Source organism: Eurosta solidaginis, chromosome X (genome assembly GCF_040869045.1).
Source record: "Eurosta solidaginis isolate ZX-2024a chromosome X, ASM4086904v1, whole genome shotgun sequence".
NCBI lineage: Eukaryota > Metazoa > Arthropoda > Insecta > Diptera > Tephritidae > Eurosta > Eurosta solidaginis.
This window is the reverse complement of record NC_090324.1, coordinates 87,359,055-87,376,691: the sequence shown is the minus strand read 5'-3', so window position 1 is coordinate 87,376,691 and position 17,637 is coordinate 87,359,055. Positions and strand designations below refer to the sequence as shown.

General features: G+C 34.8%; 1 pseudogene; it reads left to right on the top strand.

The window, feature by feature from the left end:
- The first annotated feature begins 15,821 nt into the window (after positions 1 to 15,821).
- LOC137235038 (uncharacterized) lies at positions 15,822 to 16,452 on the top strand (annotated as a pseudogene).
- The last annotated feature ends 1,185 nt before the right edge of the window (positions 16,453 to 17,637 follow it).

Here is a 17,637-nt window from a genome sequence, read left to right as displayed (position 1 = left end):
GAAATCGAAGCGGTGATGAATTCTCGGCCAATATCGCCATTATCCTCAGACCCAAATGAATACGAAGCATTGACTCCAGGCCACTTCATCATTGGCGATGCACTAAAGGCACTTCCGGAGAAAAATGATTCATACAACTTAAGCAACTCGCAACAGTGGGCACAAATAACCGCAATTAAACAACATTTTTGGAAGCAATGGTCACATGAATACATCAACGAGCTAGAAGCACGCTCAAAGTGGTATAAATATCATCCAAACATCGAAAACAACACCATGGTAATAATACACGAAGACAACTGTTCCCTTTTGTTTGAGCATGTCCTATGAAGAGACTACTTGTACCCATTTATACCCGAAAGGGATCGATGGGACCAATCCCCTTTGTATCCATATGGCAACATAAGAGAGTAGTCCATTTTCGGTCCAATAAGGACTCAAATACGGTCCAGTCGCATTTTTAACCCAATGGTAGTAAAATGATACTCACCGATGTAATCCGTTTAAAAATAAGACAATAATTAATATTTTTTTTATTTTCATTTCCGGTTTATGTTGAAAAAAGCAAGTTTAACAAGTAAGGACGGGACTGTCTTCGGCTGTGCCGAAGACTTCATACCTTTCATGAATGGGGCTGAACAATAATCTTATCCCATTCGTAATCTCCGAATAATCGGATGTATAAGATAAGAAATATATAGTGAACAGATCTACATACCTAAACGATTTTTAAGATAAATATAAAATAAACAAGTAAGAACGGACTGACTTCGGCTGTGCCGAAGACTTCATACCTTTCTTGAATGGGGCTGAACAATAATCTTATCCCGTTCGTAATCTCCGAATAATCGGATGTATAAGATAAGAAATATATAGTGAACAGATCTGCATACCTTAACGATTTTTAAGATAAATCTAAAATAAAAAAATAGGTAGGTAATCTGTGTGAGGATGCAAAGCTTCACGTTTTTTGTGGTCTGCATGTAAAAACTATGACTACGAATCACGTATTTAAAACATATATGACGTAAACGTAACTATTTGATGAAATTTGATGAATTTTGAAGCTTCTAGCCGTAAAAAAGGGGCAAAAATGACAGTTTATATGAAGTATATAATATATATACCACCGATCTCTATGATTTTTTCAGACAACAATATATGCTATATACGTAAGCATATGGTGAAATTTGAAGCGTCTAGCTGTTAAAAAGGGGCAGAAATTGCGCAAAGTTTCTTAACTGAACAATCGGTTGTATGAGATATATACTATATATACCATCGATCTCAATGATTTTTTCAGACAACAATATATGCTATACACGTAAGCATTTGGTGGAAGTTGAAGCTTCTAGCTGTTAAAATGGGGAAGAAATTGCGCAAAGTTTCTTATCTGAACAATCGGTTGTATGGGATATATACTATATATACCACCGGCATCTATGATTTTCTCAGACAACAATATATGCTATACACATAAGCATTTAGTGAAATTTGAACATATCTAAACGATTTATAAGATAAATATAAAACAAAAAAAATAGGTAGGTAATCTGTGTGAGGATGCAAAGCTTCACGTTTTTTGTGGTCTGCATGTAAAAACTATGACTACGAATCACGTATTTCAAAAATATATGACGTAAACGTAACTATTTGATGAAATTTGATGAATTTTGAAGCTTCTAGCCGTAAAAAAGGGGCAAAAATGAGAGTTTATATGAAGTATATAATATATATACCACCGATCTCTATGATTTTTTCAGACAACAATATATGCTATATACGTAAGCATTTTGTGAAATTTGAATCTTCTAGCTGTTAAAACGGGGCAGAAATTGCTCAAAGTTTCTTATCTGAACAATCGGTTGTATGAGATATATACTATATATACAACCGATCTCTATGATTTTTTCAGACAACAATATATGCTATATACTTAAGCATTTGGTGAAATTTGAAGCTTTTAGCTGTTAAAATGGGGTAGAAATTGCGAAAAGTTTCTTATCTGAACAATCGGTTGTATGAGATATATACTATATATACAACCGATCTCTATGATTTTTTCAGACAACAATATATGCTATATACGTAAGCAATCGGTGAAATTTGAAGCTTATAGCTGTTAAAATGGGGTAGAAATTGCGAAAAGTTTCTTATCTGAACAATCGGTTGTATGAGATATATACTATATATACAACCGATCTCTATGATTTTTTCAGACAACAATATATGCTATATACGTAAGCAATCGTTGAAATTTGAAGCTTATAGCTGTTAAAATGGGGTAGAAATTGCGAAAAGTTTCTTATCTGAACAATCGGTTGTATGAGATATATACTATATATACAACCGATCTCTATGATTTTTTCAGACAACAATATATGCTATATACGTAAGTATTCGGTGAAATTTGAAGCTTCTAGCTGTTAAAATTGGGCTAAAATTTGCGAAAATATATATATATATACTATATATATATACTATATATACCACCATATATATACTATATATACCACCGATCTTTATGATTTTTTCAGACAACAATATATGCTATATACCTAAGCATTCGTTGAAATTTGAAGCCTCTAGCTCTTTAAATGGGGCAGTAATTACGAAAAGTTCCTTATCTGAACAATCGGTTGTGGGGGATATATACTATATATACGACCGATCTCATCAATTTTTTCAGGCAACAATATGTGCAATATACGAAAGTATATGGTGAAGTTTGAAGCTTCAATCTGTTAAATTGGGTAAGATATTACAAAAATCCTCTTTTTCTGAAAAATCGGTTGTATGGAGGATATATGCTATAGTGGTCCGATCCGGTCGGTTCCGACAAATGTCTAATCGGACACTCAAATATACCCGCTCACCAAATTTTATCAAGATATCTCAAAAATTGAGGGACTAGTTTGCATACAAACAGACAGACGGACAGACGGACAGACGGACATGGCTAAATCAACTCAGCTCTTCAACCTGATTATTTCGGTATACTTAATGGTGGGTCTATCTATTTTCCTTTAAGGACTTACAATTTTCAGTTTCGTGAAGAAATTAATATACCATTTCATTTTCATGAAAGGTATAAAAATAGGTAGGTAATCTGTGTGAGGATGCAAACTTCACGTTTTTTGTGGTCTGCATGTAAAAACTATGACTACGAATCACGTATTTAAAAAATATATGACGTAAACGTAACTATTTGATGAAATTTGATGAATTTTGAAGCTTCTAGCCGTAAAAAAGGAGCAAAAATGAGAGTTTATATGAAGTATATAATATATATACCACCGATCTCTATGATTTTTTCAGACAACAATATATGCTATATACGTAAGCATTTTGTGAAATTTGAAGCTTCTAGCTGTTAAAACGGGGCAGAAATTGCGCAAAGTTTCTTATCTGAACAATCGGTTGTATGAGATATATACTATATATACAATCGATCTCTATGATTTTTTCAGACAACAATATATGCTATACACATAAGCATTTAGTGAAATTTGAACATATCTAAACGATTTTTAAGATAAATATAAAATAAAAAATAGGTAGGTAATCTGTGTGAGGATGCAAAGCTTCACGTTTTTTGTGGTCTGCATGTAAAAACTATGACTACGAATCACGTATTTCAAAAATATATGACGTAAACGTAACTATTTGATGAAATTTGATGAATTTTGAAGCTTCTAGCCGTAAAAAAGGAGCAAAAATGAGAGTTTATATGAAGTATATAATATATATACCACCGATCTCTATGATTTTTTCAGACAACAATATATGCTATATACGTAAGCATTTTGTGAAATTTGAAGCTTCTAGCTGTTAAAATGGGGAAGAAATTGCGCAAAGCTTCTTATCTGAACAATCGGTTGTATGGGATATATACTATATATACCACCGGTATCTATGATTTTCTCAGACAACAATATATGCTATACACATAAGCATTTAGTGAAATTTGAACATATCTAAACGATTTTTAAGATAAATATAAAATAAAAAATAGGTAGGTAATCTGTGTGAGGATGCAAAGCTTCACGTTTTTTGTGGTCTGCATGTAAAAACTATGACTACGAATCACGTATTTCAAAAATATATGACGTAAACGTAACTATTTGATGAAATTTGATGAATTTTGAAGCTTCTAGCCGTAAAAAAGGAGCAAAAATGAGAGTTTATATGAAGTATATAATATATATACCACCGATCTCTATGATTTTTTCAGACAACAATATATGCTATATACGTAAGCATTTTGTGAAATTTGAAGCTTCTAGCTGTTAAAACGGGGCAGAAATTGCGCAAAGTTTCTTATCTGAACAATCGGTTGTATGAGATATATACTATATATACAATCGATCTCTATGATTTTTTCAGACAACAATATATGCTATATACTTAAGCATTTGGTGAAATTTGAAGCTTTTAGCTGTTAAAATGGGGTAGAAATTGCGAAAAGTTTCTTATCTGAACAATCGGTTGTATGAGATATATACTATATATACAACCGATCTCTATGATTTTTTCAGACAACAATATATGCTATATACGTAAGCAATCGGTGAAATTTGAAGCTTATAGCTGTTAAAATGGGGTAGAAATTGCGAAAAGTTTCTTATCTGAACAATCGGTTGTATGAGATATATACTATATATACAACCGATCTCTATGATTTTTTCAGACAACAATATATGCTATATACGTAAGTATTCGGTGAAATTTGAAGCTTCTAGCTATTAAAATGGGGCTAAAATTTGCGAAAATATATATATATATACTATATATATATACTATATATACCACCATATATATACTATATATACCACCGATCTTTATGATTTTTTCAGACAAAAATATATGCTATATACATAAGCATTCGTTGAAATTTGAAGCCTCTAGCTCTTAAAATGGGGCAGTAATTACGAAAAGTTCCTTATCTGAACAATCGGTTGTGGGGGATATATACTATATATACGACCGATCTCATCAATTTTTTCAGGCAACAATATGTGCAATATACGTAAGTATATGGTGAAGTTTGAAGCTTCAATCTGTTAAATTGGGTAAGATATTACAAAAATCCTCTTTTTCTGAAAAATCGGTTGTATGGAGGATATATGCTATAGTGGTCCGATCCGGTCGGTTCCGACAAATGTCTAATCGGACACCCAAATATACCCGCTCACCAAATTTTATCAAGATATCTCAAAAATTGAGGGACTAGTTTGCATACAAACAGACAGACGGACAGACGGACATGGCTAAATCAACTCAGCTCTTCAACCTGATTATTTCGGTATACTTAATGGTGGGTCTATCTATTTTCCTTTAAGGACTTGCAATTTTCAGTTTCGTGACGAAATTAATATACCATTTCATTTTCATGAAAGGTATAAAAATTCAGTCTTTTATAATTTTTATACAGGTACTACGTTAATGCTACTCATTAAAACAGTTCACCAGAATTTTGTTAATTAGAAATAACTTAAGTTTTAAACTTTTTTCAGACATCAGTTGATCAGACTTTTAATAATAAATGGCTTCATTTATTTTGAAATTATATTAATATATTATTAGATCTCATTTTTAGTTACTTTATTTCATTCATTCATTTGTTTAATTAAAAACAAACTCTTATCAACTGACAAAACTTTTTGATTTCATTTAGTGAACATTTTAGCGCGTTTTTATTTTGTGTTTATTTCTTTATGTGAACAAAAGTATTTTTGTAAATATAGCAGTAAATTATTATATAATTCACAAGGCCTTATATTCCTCATATGTGCTATGATTTTAAACCTCTCATATGTGCTTTGTTGTTGTTTATTATATAAAATTTGGATAAAAAGCTACAATTCAGCAGCCTATGTATATCAGATGTACTAAGTTATTGCCAAATAATTTGTTTTGTTTTTTATTTTTATTTTTTTGTTTCAAAGAATTTCATTAATAGAAGGATAAGCGGTGGCATACATTTAGATTTTTACAGGCTTTTTATAGATGACCCTCCTTACGGATATACTTAAATACGATCTACAACAGGATGTGGTGTTCACGAGAGTCGTATTTAAAAAGACAATAGGAGACCTAGTGAATTTACCATATATAATTAATTGCGATTAACATTTTTCTGCCAATGTAGTAAATCTCAAGTAACGCGGCAAAGTTTTATCAGCCCCAACTATTGTCCCAAACTTAATCGACTACCATATATGTATTTAATAACTACTCATATATTGCTACTTCAGACTAGGTACACTCATAAACATTAGAGTGCGGATATAATGATGTTTAAATATTTTAGTTTTTGTATTTAATAATCGAATGTACCTTAATTAAAATGTTTTTCTTTTCAAACTTATGCTGCTACAGTCACACAAATTTTGTAGGCTGTATTGTTTTGATTTAGAATTCAAAACTCATTGCGAGCATTTTGTATTAGCAATATAGGAGTACTATATATACGACTACGAAACTGTTCCTTAGGGTCTCTCTTTAAAATTTAGTTTTTTGTTCTTGTTTACTGTATTTAAAAGATATGCATTTATATGGACAAGTATAGAAAATTTTTAAATTAACTTAAAAGTTATAGCCACAAAGGTTTATAAAATGATATATGTTTATTATATCGATTTCACGCAGAAACTTAATCGAATCACAATTTGGTATAATGAAATTTGATTGTCATTTGTTACATTGACAATAAAATTTGACCAATAAAGCAAAACGTACCAGGTTTTTGACTACATTAAAAAAAAATAAATGTAAGGCGCGATAACCTCCGAAGAGATCTAAGGCCGATCTTCTCTTCCAATTTGCGTCGTGCTCCTCTTGATTTTCCCTACAAATTGGCCGGACGGGACCTACATGTTTTATGCCGACTCCGAACGGCATCTGCAGGCAGATGAGTTTTCACTGAGAGCTTTTCATGGCAGAAATACACCCGGAGCGCTTGCCAAACACTGCCGAGGGGCGACTCCGCTTAGAAAAATTTTCTTCGAATTGAAAAATCTTATTTCTAAAATTTTGATGTTGCTTTGCCCGGGGTTTGAACCCAGGGCATACGGTGTGGTAGGCGGAGCACGCTACCATCACACCACGGTGGTCGGTGACTACATTAAGCATTCAATAAAGCACTAATGGGATGATTCAGAATTTATATTTTGTACGAATGATTGAGTTCAATAAGGGCTTTGTGATAAAGATTAATCTCCTGTGTAAAATTTGTATTAACTACTTGTATATTATTATTTTTTTTAATATTTAAGTGTGGGTAAATTATCTGTATTGAACAAACATTTAAATAATTCACATAGTAATTAAGCATATATGTACATTCGGTATATAATAAAATCTTAGAAAAAAACGAAAAATAATAATTCGTAGCAAGATTCTTTGTTGCCTTAAATGACTGTTGTTTTGCACAACTTTTGGACAAACGAAAGGTCCCAATTTTATTATACTTTTTATAAAATTATTATATATCATAAAACTAACTTAAGAGTTTTGGTTTCGAACCGTTGATCTTTTTGTCTAAAAAATTATGGCAGCGGCTTCTAAAGTTATTATTTGTAAACGTATGCTAAAATTTACTCGGATCGTAGTAGAATTAAAATGCAGTTATGTATGATATGTATGAAATATGTATGCCAAATTTGTCAGAATAAGGTGATGGCAAATGGAATTCAACCCAATTCGCCGTGCAGAAGAGTGTCAAGTCAAAAGAATATATGCATTGATTTCGATCAACTGACATATTGTTGTACTAAGGCATTGTTATGATTGTGACCCCTGTTTTTTTTTGTCGGTGAAGCTTCTTAAAATGTTTTGACTTGGCAAACTGTAATCCTTTTCCGAGCATATCCTCGGGGGTTAATCCCTTAAAAGGAAGTGTAGACACAGCTCCTAAAAATCTAAAAGTTTAAATTCAAAAAACAATGTATTTATATAAGGAGTTATATATAAATACTTGCTAATGCGCTATACAAGTTTTTGAACGATTTCAGCCCAATTTTGCCGTGAGTCCCGTCCAAATTCAAAGCAATTATGACGTCTGTTTTTCTAATCAGTGGTAAATTTTTGATATTGTTGCATAATATTGATGCAATCGTAGATTCCTGTAAAAGCGACAAATGGTATTAAAAAATTATTTAAAAGTTGATATTTAACTTACTTATACATCTCTGTTAGACGTCCAATTGCTGCATCTCATGTACGTCACAAAGTGGAAAATACTTTACGATAGGTGTATTTTGTACGTCCTGACGAACTAACTGCTCGGTAGCAACTTTCAGCCCAGCTATGGCATCCATGATAGCGGTATTTTGGGTATCAACTATCATTTGCAGGCAATCAAATTTTTCTAATTTCTTCTCAATTGATTGTAGTAGCCTCTCAAATATTTTACAGTGGCTGCAGAACCAACTTCGAAAACGCTTTGGGTGGCTTCTATAATAAATTGAAAAACGATCATTAATAGTGTGAATCAATAATCCTGTATCAACTGAATTAATTTCGATCGGCGGTTTTTTGCAAGCTAGTGGAAATAAAGCGCTCAGTAAACTACCGAATTTCCTAGAAAGCACGAAGTAAGCTAGTTCAGTTGGGTAAACGGATTGCCAAAGCAACTAAAACGAGAGCCAATTAGCCGAAATCCTTTCACCACTTGCATAGTTCCGCCATGATGAAAGTGTATAGCTACTTGGAGCGTTTCCTTTTCAGGGTCGCTTGCAAAAAAAAACATTATTATTTAAATTGTGAGGTGGGTTTTGTCGAAGGCTGAGGTAGCTCAGCCGCTCCAGGGTCAGGCGAAGGTCCCAATAACCTTTACCAAATAATAACACAAGTAGTTGTTGTTTTGTTCCGAACACGCTCACACACACGATGCGGCTTTTGCCTTTCGATGCCGGCAGCCGTTGATCTCTGAGAGAGAGGGAGAGAGAGAGAGGGAAATAGAGAGAGATGCCACGGGTGATAGCGCAGAAGCGGTGGAAAGATGACAGTACGGGTCGCGGTTCTCAGGGAACGGTGGTGATAATCCTCAAATATCTTACTCCCAGAGAAAGCTTACGGATTTGTTCAGGCGAGTTGCGGTGGTACTCCTATGGCTAACGATTGGTGGCGGTGGGCAGGAAGGGCGCAGTTTGACCTAGGTGAAGTATATCTATTAGTAATACCCAATGTATAGATGTATGTGTATACAGGGGTGCTGGGTAGATTCAGTACTCCTCTCAGGGAGCCTCGGACAAGAGTCCTAGCGACCATGAGCGGTGTAGTTAAGTCCACTGTTGCATTCGGCTCGGCACCTCAATCAGGAGGCGGGAGAGGGAGATGCTCCCCGGCCACCCTGAGTGAACTGTACGCGCCTCATGCCAACCCCATTTGTTGCTGGGTAGACCCTGGGTAGAGTCCTAGCGACCATGAATGGTGTAGTAAAGTCCACGGTTGCATATGGCTCGGCACTTCACCCAGGGTGCGGGGGAGCGAGATGATCCCCGGCAACCCTGGGTGAACTGTCCGCGGCAAATGGCACCCGTATTGATATGTATTGGGCCTGGCATGCTCCTCAAGTGGAGCCCAGGACTGGTCCTGGACGCGCCTTGGGGGAACTACCCGTGCCCATCCGTCCTTCAAGGTAGAAGGGGAGCGTATCCCCTCCTACCCCGTGTGCAAAGGTTGGTTTCCCATAGGTGGGGAGGGGAGATCCATGAGCCCGATGGGTTCGCTGACAGTCTTCCCCGTTCACCTTGGGACCCCTTTGATACCTACCATTGTAAGTTGGCCTCAGCCTTACTTACCTAGGTGGAGTATGCAGTGAGTGATGGCGTTTGCCATTTCATACTTGGTAGCGTATAAAATGGTTAAAAATTCAGCTCATCAATAATTCCTCATTATGATAGCGAATGAAAAATGCACGCTAGGTAGTCAGTACCACGCGTGCTGAGTATGTTTGGTTGTTCACTGTTGGTACTTGGCATACTATGTGCGGGTGGTTGTTCGCGGTGCCAGGCGATCGTAGGTTATGTATATTTAAATGGCATATTATGTGCGGACGGTTATTCGCTGTGCACGGCGATCGTCGGGTATGTACATATTTAATGTTAGGGCTTACGAGTGGGTTATTGTGACGTGGCATTTTTGCTACGTTACAAAATTTACCGACATATAAGGCAAACTTTACGTAGCCGAGATATTTTTTCATTGCGCAGTTTTTGTTATTGTGTGATAAAACTTGGTAATTCTTCACGACAGCATGACACTGCTAATACGCGTCTAAAATATCGAGAGAGGTATCAAACGACGTGTCTTGTTATCAGTATTAATAATCCGAAGGCGGAAAATAAAAATTTTCACTCGTTCAAAAGTTATTAACAAAAAACCGAAAAAAGACCCGCGGGTACCTCGGAAACCGGGGGTGGTATCCATAGTATTTTTGCGCAGAACGCTTTTCTGCGTTGGCGGCCTTCGGCCGCGCTTATAAAAAATTACCCTGGGTGGGTCCAACACCAGTTTGGAGACCAAAACTATATCCGCGCAAAATACTTATGTTCACAATTTTTTTGGTGGGTACCCAACCTTACAACAACCACATGAAAATCACCAACTTCAAATGCAAATATCTCCGGACAGAGATACAGTTTTTCTTTTTCGCCTTCGGGCTATTGTTCTCGAGATTAATACGCGTCTTTTGACACCTCTTTTTGGGGGTGTCAGCAGTGTCATGCTGTCGTAAAGAATTACCTAAAACTTTACCTGTAGTATGTTCGATGACCGTCGATGATATGCTGATCCGACGAGATTCTAAAAACATAGGAAAAATTAAGTATATCAGTGTTGTCTAACCATCAGACTACAGCTATAAATTTGCCCTAAAAAAACTCATCCATTGCGAGTGTCGATTTATATGTAATAATCATTGTAGTTATTGCAGGAATAGTCGCGAATTGTTGAGCGGTCGACTATTAATTGTGATCGACACTGGCAACAGGAGGTATATTATAAAGTGCTACTTTCGTATGAAAGGCTTGATTACCTACTGTAGATTCGCTGGCACAGGAAACGCTGCTGGTTCTCGGGTAACTATTTTCATCTGCAATTATAACTTTTCAAAATGTGTTAAACGATGTTAGGTAATAAACAGAGCTGGTAGAATCAAGTGCAGGTGTTTAATTCTCAATTGTTTTATATGAGCAAATAATTGAAAAGAATTGAAAGTAATCGACAGTATTTGAGATAATTGATCAAGAATTGAAAAACGGTGTATTCGCTACCAAGTACCAGTAACAAGTAATTGTAATTGAGAATTAAATTTTTTAATTACCTAGTATATTCATTACTGCGCAGGTCTGATAATAAATCATGTTAAAGAGGGAGTGTTTACTTACATTTAACTTTCTTGGCTGGGATTGCCGCCGTCGAGGAGTTTTTGTTTTGCGCCTCAAATTTTTTGAAAATGTGCTCAAAAAGAAAAAAAATGTTAGTAATAAATATAAACAAAATAAATAAAAGTAAGGAAGTAAATAACTACATGCAAGTATGTAAAATTGGAATTAGAAGAAGTTTATCGGTTATATACACATCAATTTGTATTCGACATCATCCAGATAAAATTCTTCTACAATAGGCGAAGGAGCGAGGTCGGCAGTGCATATTCCTAATGTAAGAGAGTCGATAGGTTCTGTGAAAAAGCTGTTTAAATTCAGTAATTTCACTCCTTTTATTACATTACTATTTTGATCTTTGAATTCTACTATTTCTACATAATCTTGTGATTTCAGCAAACAATAATATTTGGACGTTGTGTGGATAGCATATATCCGTCAAAATAAAAACTGTTTATGCAATTATCTTTAGTCTTAAATCCTGAAAATTTAGAATCAGTGACAATTGCTTCCTGCATTACCATATTCGATATTTGTCGTAATATTTGTCTTGGTTGCCTTGCGTAAGATTTCAAAACTTGTAAATAATTTTCAAAATAATAGGCGGAATAATTTGAAGGAATACCAAGTTCTTTAACATCTTCCGCAATATACAGTAAACCATGCACATTGTAGTTAATGCTATTTTCTCCAAACACAGCAGCATAATTTTAAACAAATAACTTTAGAATATCACTCGCTAAATCAATATTTGAGCTAAATTTTTAGGACAAAACAACAAGCGGCAAGCACAATGTAAAAGAACGAATTCATAGTATACATCTCCAGGAATTTCGTCTTTAAAAACATAGATTCCATAGTAGAGGAGAAACATACGAAATTCTGTAGCTTTCCACTTCGCTATTTCAACCAAAGATCTTGGTTTTCGAACAAATTTCTTTTGTTATATAGGGACGTAAAGCTACTATTTTTGAAGATATGTTAATTTTTGCTTCTTTTCTAAATTTGTAGTTTGAGTCATTGCTAATAATATGCATGATACATTTTCGCATTACACCTAAATCAATTAAGTGCATAACGCATATGGGTCCTTGTTTTATCATGTCAACGCCAATATTCTCTAAGGGAGACAAATTATTTCTAAAAGCTGGCGCATATTTGTCAGAGTACTTTCGTTCTAAAAAATCTTCGTTAGAAACAACCATTCCAGCCTCTGTGCTTTAAGTTAGGACGCCATTAATTTTGTGTCCCACTTGAGTACATTTTGGACAACCATGTCCCCCAGTATGCCCAAGTATTCCGCAAAGAAAAGCTTTTGCAGGCACATCACAAACAAAAGCCATTTTGTAAATGTTATACAGCGGCCATTGAAATCGAAACCATTTTCCAGAATTTCTGCTACTTCTTCAGTGAATTCACCCAAAAATTGGGTGATTGAACTTGGTTTCGATTTGCCTAGATAAATTCCAGTAGTGAAAACTGCCGTATTTGGTATATAAACTAGTCGCAATAAAATTGACCAAACTTGTACCCTAGAACTGCGATATAATGGTAACCCATCAATATTAACATCAACAATTATGTTGTTTTAATTATTTAACGTTTCCCCAATTCTACTTAATTGCGTTTTAATGCCTATGTTACAGTAGAATCCCGGGCTCATATTTTTGACTAAAATTCCAGACTTATTTTTTAAAAGAGTTTCCGCACTTTTGGGTACATTCATACCTTCTTCTAAAAGAATCATTAAAAGTTCGGAAAGACTTTTATATGTTATTTTGTTACGAATTCCCCATTTTTTTAGTTTTTCACAAAGAGGTACTTTCTGCGAGCAACTTGGCTCATCAGGAAGCAGTTCTTCAATATCTGTCAATCTAGAAATTTGCACGGCCGGATCAGTTTCACTTCTATCCAAACTCAATTTTGCACGACCCTTTTTCCTTTCTCTGCTAACTAATCGACGCATATGGCGTTTACTTACCTTGCTCATGCTGGTATAGATTCTTTTATTGTATTTTTTTTATTCTTTTATTTATTTAATACAAATTTTTTGTCGTATGACTGCCAAATACCGATTATATTGCACGTAAATTTATCGATAGATTTGTGATAGCTAATCCACTATTCCGATCATAAGAAAAACTTATTACTGAGGTGCTTTGCCAAATAAGTTAAAAAAGGTACATTTTGACATTTATCCTTATGAACATGCACGCCAGAAATATTTTTTGCTGGTAGAGTCATCTCGGCGCTTAAAACCGAAGAAAACGTTAAGGCGTGTCATTGTTATCTTATAAAAAAATTTTACTGCATACCAACTATATTGCATGCAATTTTCTGTACTTATTGTAAACAATGTTTAAACTTGTTTAGTTGAGTTCATATGTCAAATCGAAGCACTGGGAGAAGGGCCTGGCAAAGTTGACATAGTCGTAACCATATTTTTACTTATCCATATCAATTGGCATCAGCTATCGGTGCCTCAACCTAAAAATCGTGAAATGTTCGTAAAAATTAAGAAAACGCAAAAATTACAAACATATACCACAAAAAAAAACTCTTTTTCTCAAAACGTATCCAAAACAATAAATAAAATCTACAAAAAGTTAATAAATTCTCCAAGTCAAAAATTTTTAGGTTATCGATATGGCGAAAAACCCAAAAACCAATTGGTTGGACATGGTATGATTATGGCTAGGGCATTATGGTTTGGCACTATTGACCAATTACATTGATTTCCATAAGGTTGGTTGGATCAGCTTTTTTATATGGATATGGATACGTCAAGTTTAAACGGCCCTGAAAGCGTTCTATGTGAGGCAGGATTTACATAAAACACTTGACGCGTCATGCATCGTTCTACATTAGACAAGTTTTATATTTTGATTATATAGCAGGCGAAGTAACGCTACTACGCGTTAACATAGAACGCTTGGCGCGTCACTTCGCTGAAATGCTTTGACAGTGCCATGTTAGCACTACCTCAACTTCATGAATCGATTTATGTAACAAGGATATAATATTCATAATCTAAATAAAATAGGTATTAAAGTTTGTTAATTTTTTCATAACATTTTTATAATCCAACCTAGTAAAAAATCATTGCGTTCGCTTAACGCACGAACATAAATGAGCTCTTAATGTCCTAAACGAAATAAGAATTGGCAAGTGCGTTAGCTTTTTCTTCAGAAATTCAATTTTGGTTGCTCTCATACAATTTGTATGTGCATTCGACAGCATTCGGCAGAAAAAAATCGATGGTTTTCCTAAAATAAAACTGCCGATAGTGTCATCGTTAGTTTTGCAACTCTATGGATAACAAAAAACAGCTGTTATTTCTTTTCCGTGCATAAAAATATTGAACATTCTTGTTTTATTGCAATATATTAAATATAAATAGTGGGTTTATAAAATTGTGCGTGAAAGTTTGGACGCGATGAATTTGTTCGATTTGGCGATGATCAGCCGTAAACCGAACAAAGTTTTACTCAAGTTTGTGAAATCAAGAAAATACGTTTCTGTGAGTACAAGCTCAGCAAAGGAGGTCAAAGAGGATCTTGTCGCCATTTTTTTTAGAATTCAGGACGTGTATTCTACCTACTGAAGAGCCATGAGAAATCTAATTACATGGAAGGATTAAAAAGTGCAAATACGCAGACCTAAATGGGTCATTGTTGAGAAATTACACCATTATTTACCGAAAAAGGGTAATGGTTTACTTTAACTCACAACTGCTAAATCTCTTCCAAAAATATCGGGAGAGGTGTCAAAAGACGCGTTTTGGACCCAGGATCACGAATCCGAAAGCGGAAATTCAAATTTATTTTGTTTCAGAGATATTCGCAAACAAAATTGAAAAATTTCATGTGGTTGTTGTTGTTTTGATGATTTTGTGGTACCCACAAGAAAAACTGTGGGTAAAAGTGTTTTGCGCGGATATAGTTTTGGTCCCCAAACCGGTGTTGGACCCACCCAGAGTAACTTTTTATAAGCGCGGCCGAAGGCCGCCAATGCATAAAGGTGTTCTGCGCAAAAATACTATCGATCCCACCCCCGGTTTTGGAGGGCTCTAGGGCCATTTTTCGGTTTTTTGGAAATAACTTTTGACAGAAATAAAATTTTGAATTTCCGTTCTCGGATTCGTGATCCTGGGCTCGAGTTTTAGCAGTTGTTAGCTAAAGTAAACAATTACCCGAAAAAGTGCCTTTGGTTTAGTTCTCTCATATACTAATTTTCTACACAATATTATATACTATGTAACATACAAAAATAACTTCGGAAATATAAATTTTATAAAAACATCTTTTAAAATACTCCAGTCTACGGAAAAGGCAAGTATGAGTTCCTAAAAAGTAAGCAATTTAGGATAAATTATATAGGATATTATATAGGTACTCTTCGTTTACTTCACCAACACAGAACTTGAAAAAAATGGAAGTTCTGAATATACTTGAAAAGAGAATAGATTCTCTCAATCGCGTATTGGGCCCACTTTGCGGAGATGGCAATACAGCCACTGCAACTGGTACCGCTGAGATCAATAAATCTGCAGGTACTCCATCAGAAACAACTGTTGACTCCTTTCTAGCAGTCAATAGTATGTTAAATGAAGTTATTGGCAACCGAGAACAAACCACTAATACTATTTCACGTGCTCCTGAGCTGGAAAAATATTTCAATCACAATTTTTTAGAGATAACCCGGCAAGTGCGTTCTAAAGGGGTAAACCTGAATGCTACAGCTCCAGATTTACATGGAGTTTGATCAATTGGAACGCATCAAACAACTCGGTGCTGAATATTTTCGCAGTATACCGGGTGAATGTACTGAAAAGCTAATACCACATGCAGAAGATAATACAAAATTTGCACAAGAAGCGGAATTAATCGAAGAAAATCTGATCTTTCCTATAAAGAGGTACGGTGAAATACAAAATAATTTATTCGAATCACTTGGGGCTATGAATAAACGACTTGAAGAAAAAATTTAAGCAGAGAAACGTGCAGAAAGCGAATTGGATATTGGGGCACCTTGGTTGCTGTGTACTATTTGGGATGATTGAGGTTAAAAGGTTCCACAATTATTAAAAAAACTCAAAATCAAAATATGTTTTGTATAAATATGAAGTACGTTAAGTTAGCAGTAGTGGAGGGTGGTGTATATTTTTTTAGTTAAAGGATCTTTAATAAAACAAAAATACTTGATTTTCCCCAAAGGAAAAATTAATCCAGCCCTACAGTTATGTACAAATTTAAAAGAACATGCAATTTATGTGTTAACCCGCAAGCAGCCAAGTTTACTGTTGAGTATGATCTTGTTTATCCTACTAAATAAAAACAGTGTTTTTTCTCGGTAAAAATCCGGGGATATTAAGCCCGCTTCCCTTCCAATATGTGGTGTGCTGTTTTTAATTGTTCCCACTGGTCATTCTAAACGTTTTTAGCCGACTCTTAACGCATCTTCTTAGGCAGATGACTTTTGCTGAGAAATTTTCATGGCAGAAACACAATCGAAGAGTTTGTCAAGCCACAAAATCTGTTTGAATTAAGTTGTTCGCCCACTTTTAAAAAGGATAAAAAACATTCTCCAAAAATGTAACCCTTACTTCGGCGTAGTCGGTAAGTCCAAGTAATTTAAGTTCGATATAGGGCGCAACAATTTTTCTTAATTAATTCGATTCCATCACCTGAATTTATTTATATTTTACGCATTTCGTTGCTGTTTTGTTTTTAATATATCTTAAAAAGGGCTACAAAGATTTCAAACTGACTAATTCCAACTGTACCCAAAAGCACCTAAAGGGGATCAATTATGCCCAACTGTAGACAAAAGAGATCAATCGGGGATCAATCTCTTTAGGGATTAATCGCACGATTTTTTTCAGGGATCTTATTGGTGGTTTAGTTGTTGACGAAGAATCAATGAGGTAGGACGTATGCATGCATGTTTGTTAACATACAGAAATTCGTAAATATGCCATATAAATACTAATTGATTGCTTGAGTCTAAGGAAAAATTTAAACAAAATAAATTGCTATAATGTTATGCACATGAGCGTTTGTTTGCAAACTATCTCATAGTACAAGTTTACAAGTATGATATGTATGAGAAGAAATTTATTTTAAAAGCGAGAGGAAATTTATTTTAAAAGCCGTAAAAAGTAATCCCAGAATAACTGCTTCCCAAATAAGTGGAAACATCAAAGCTGATTTTGGTAAGAGTATTCATGAAGACACCGGTTGCAAAT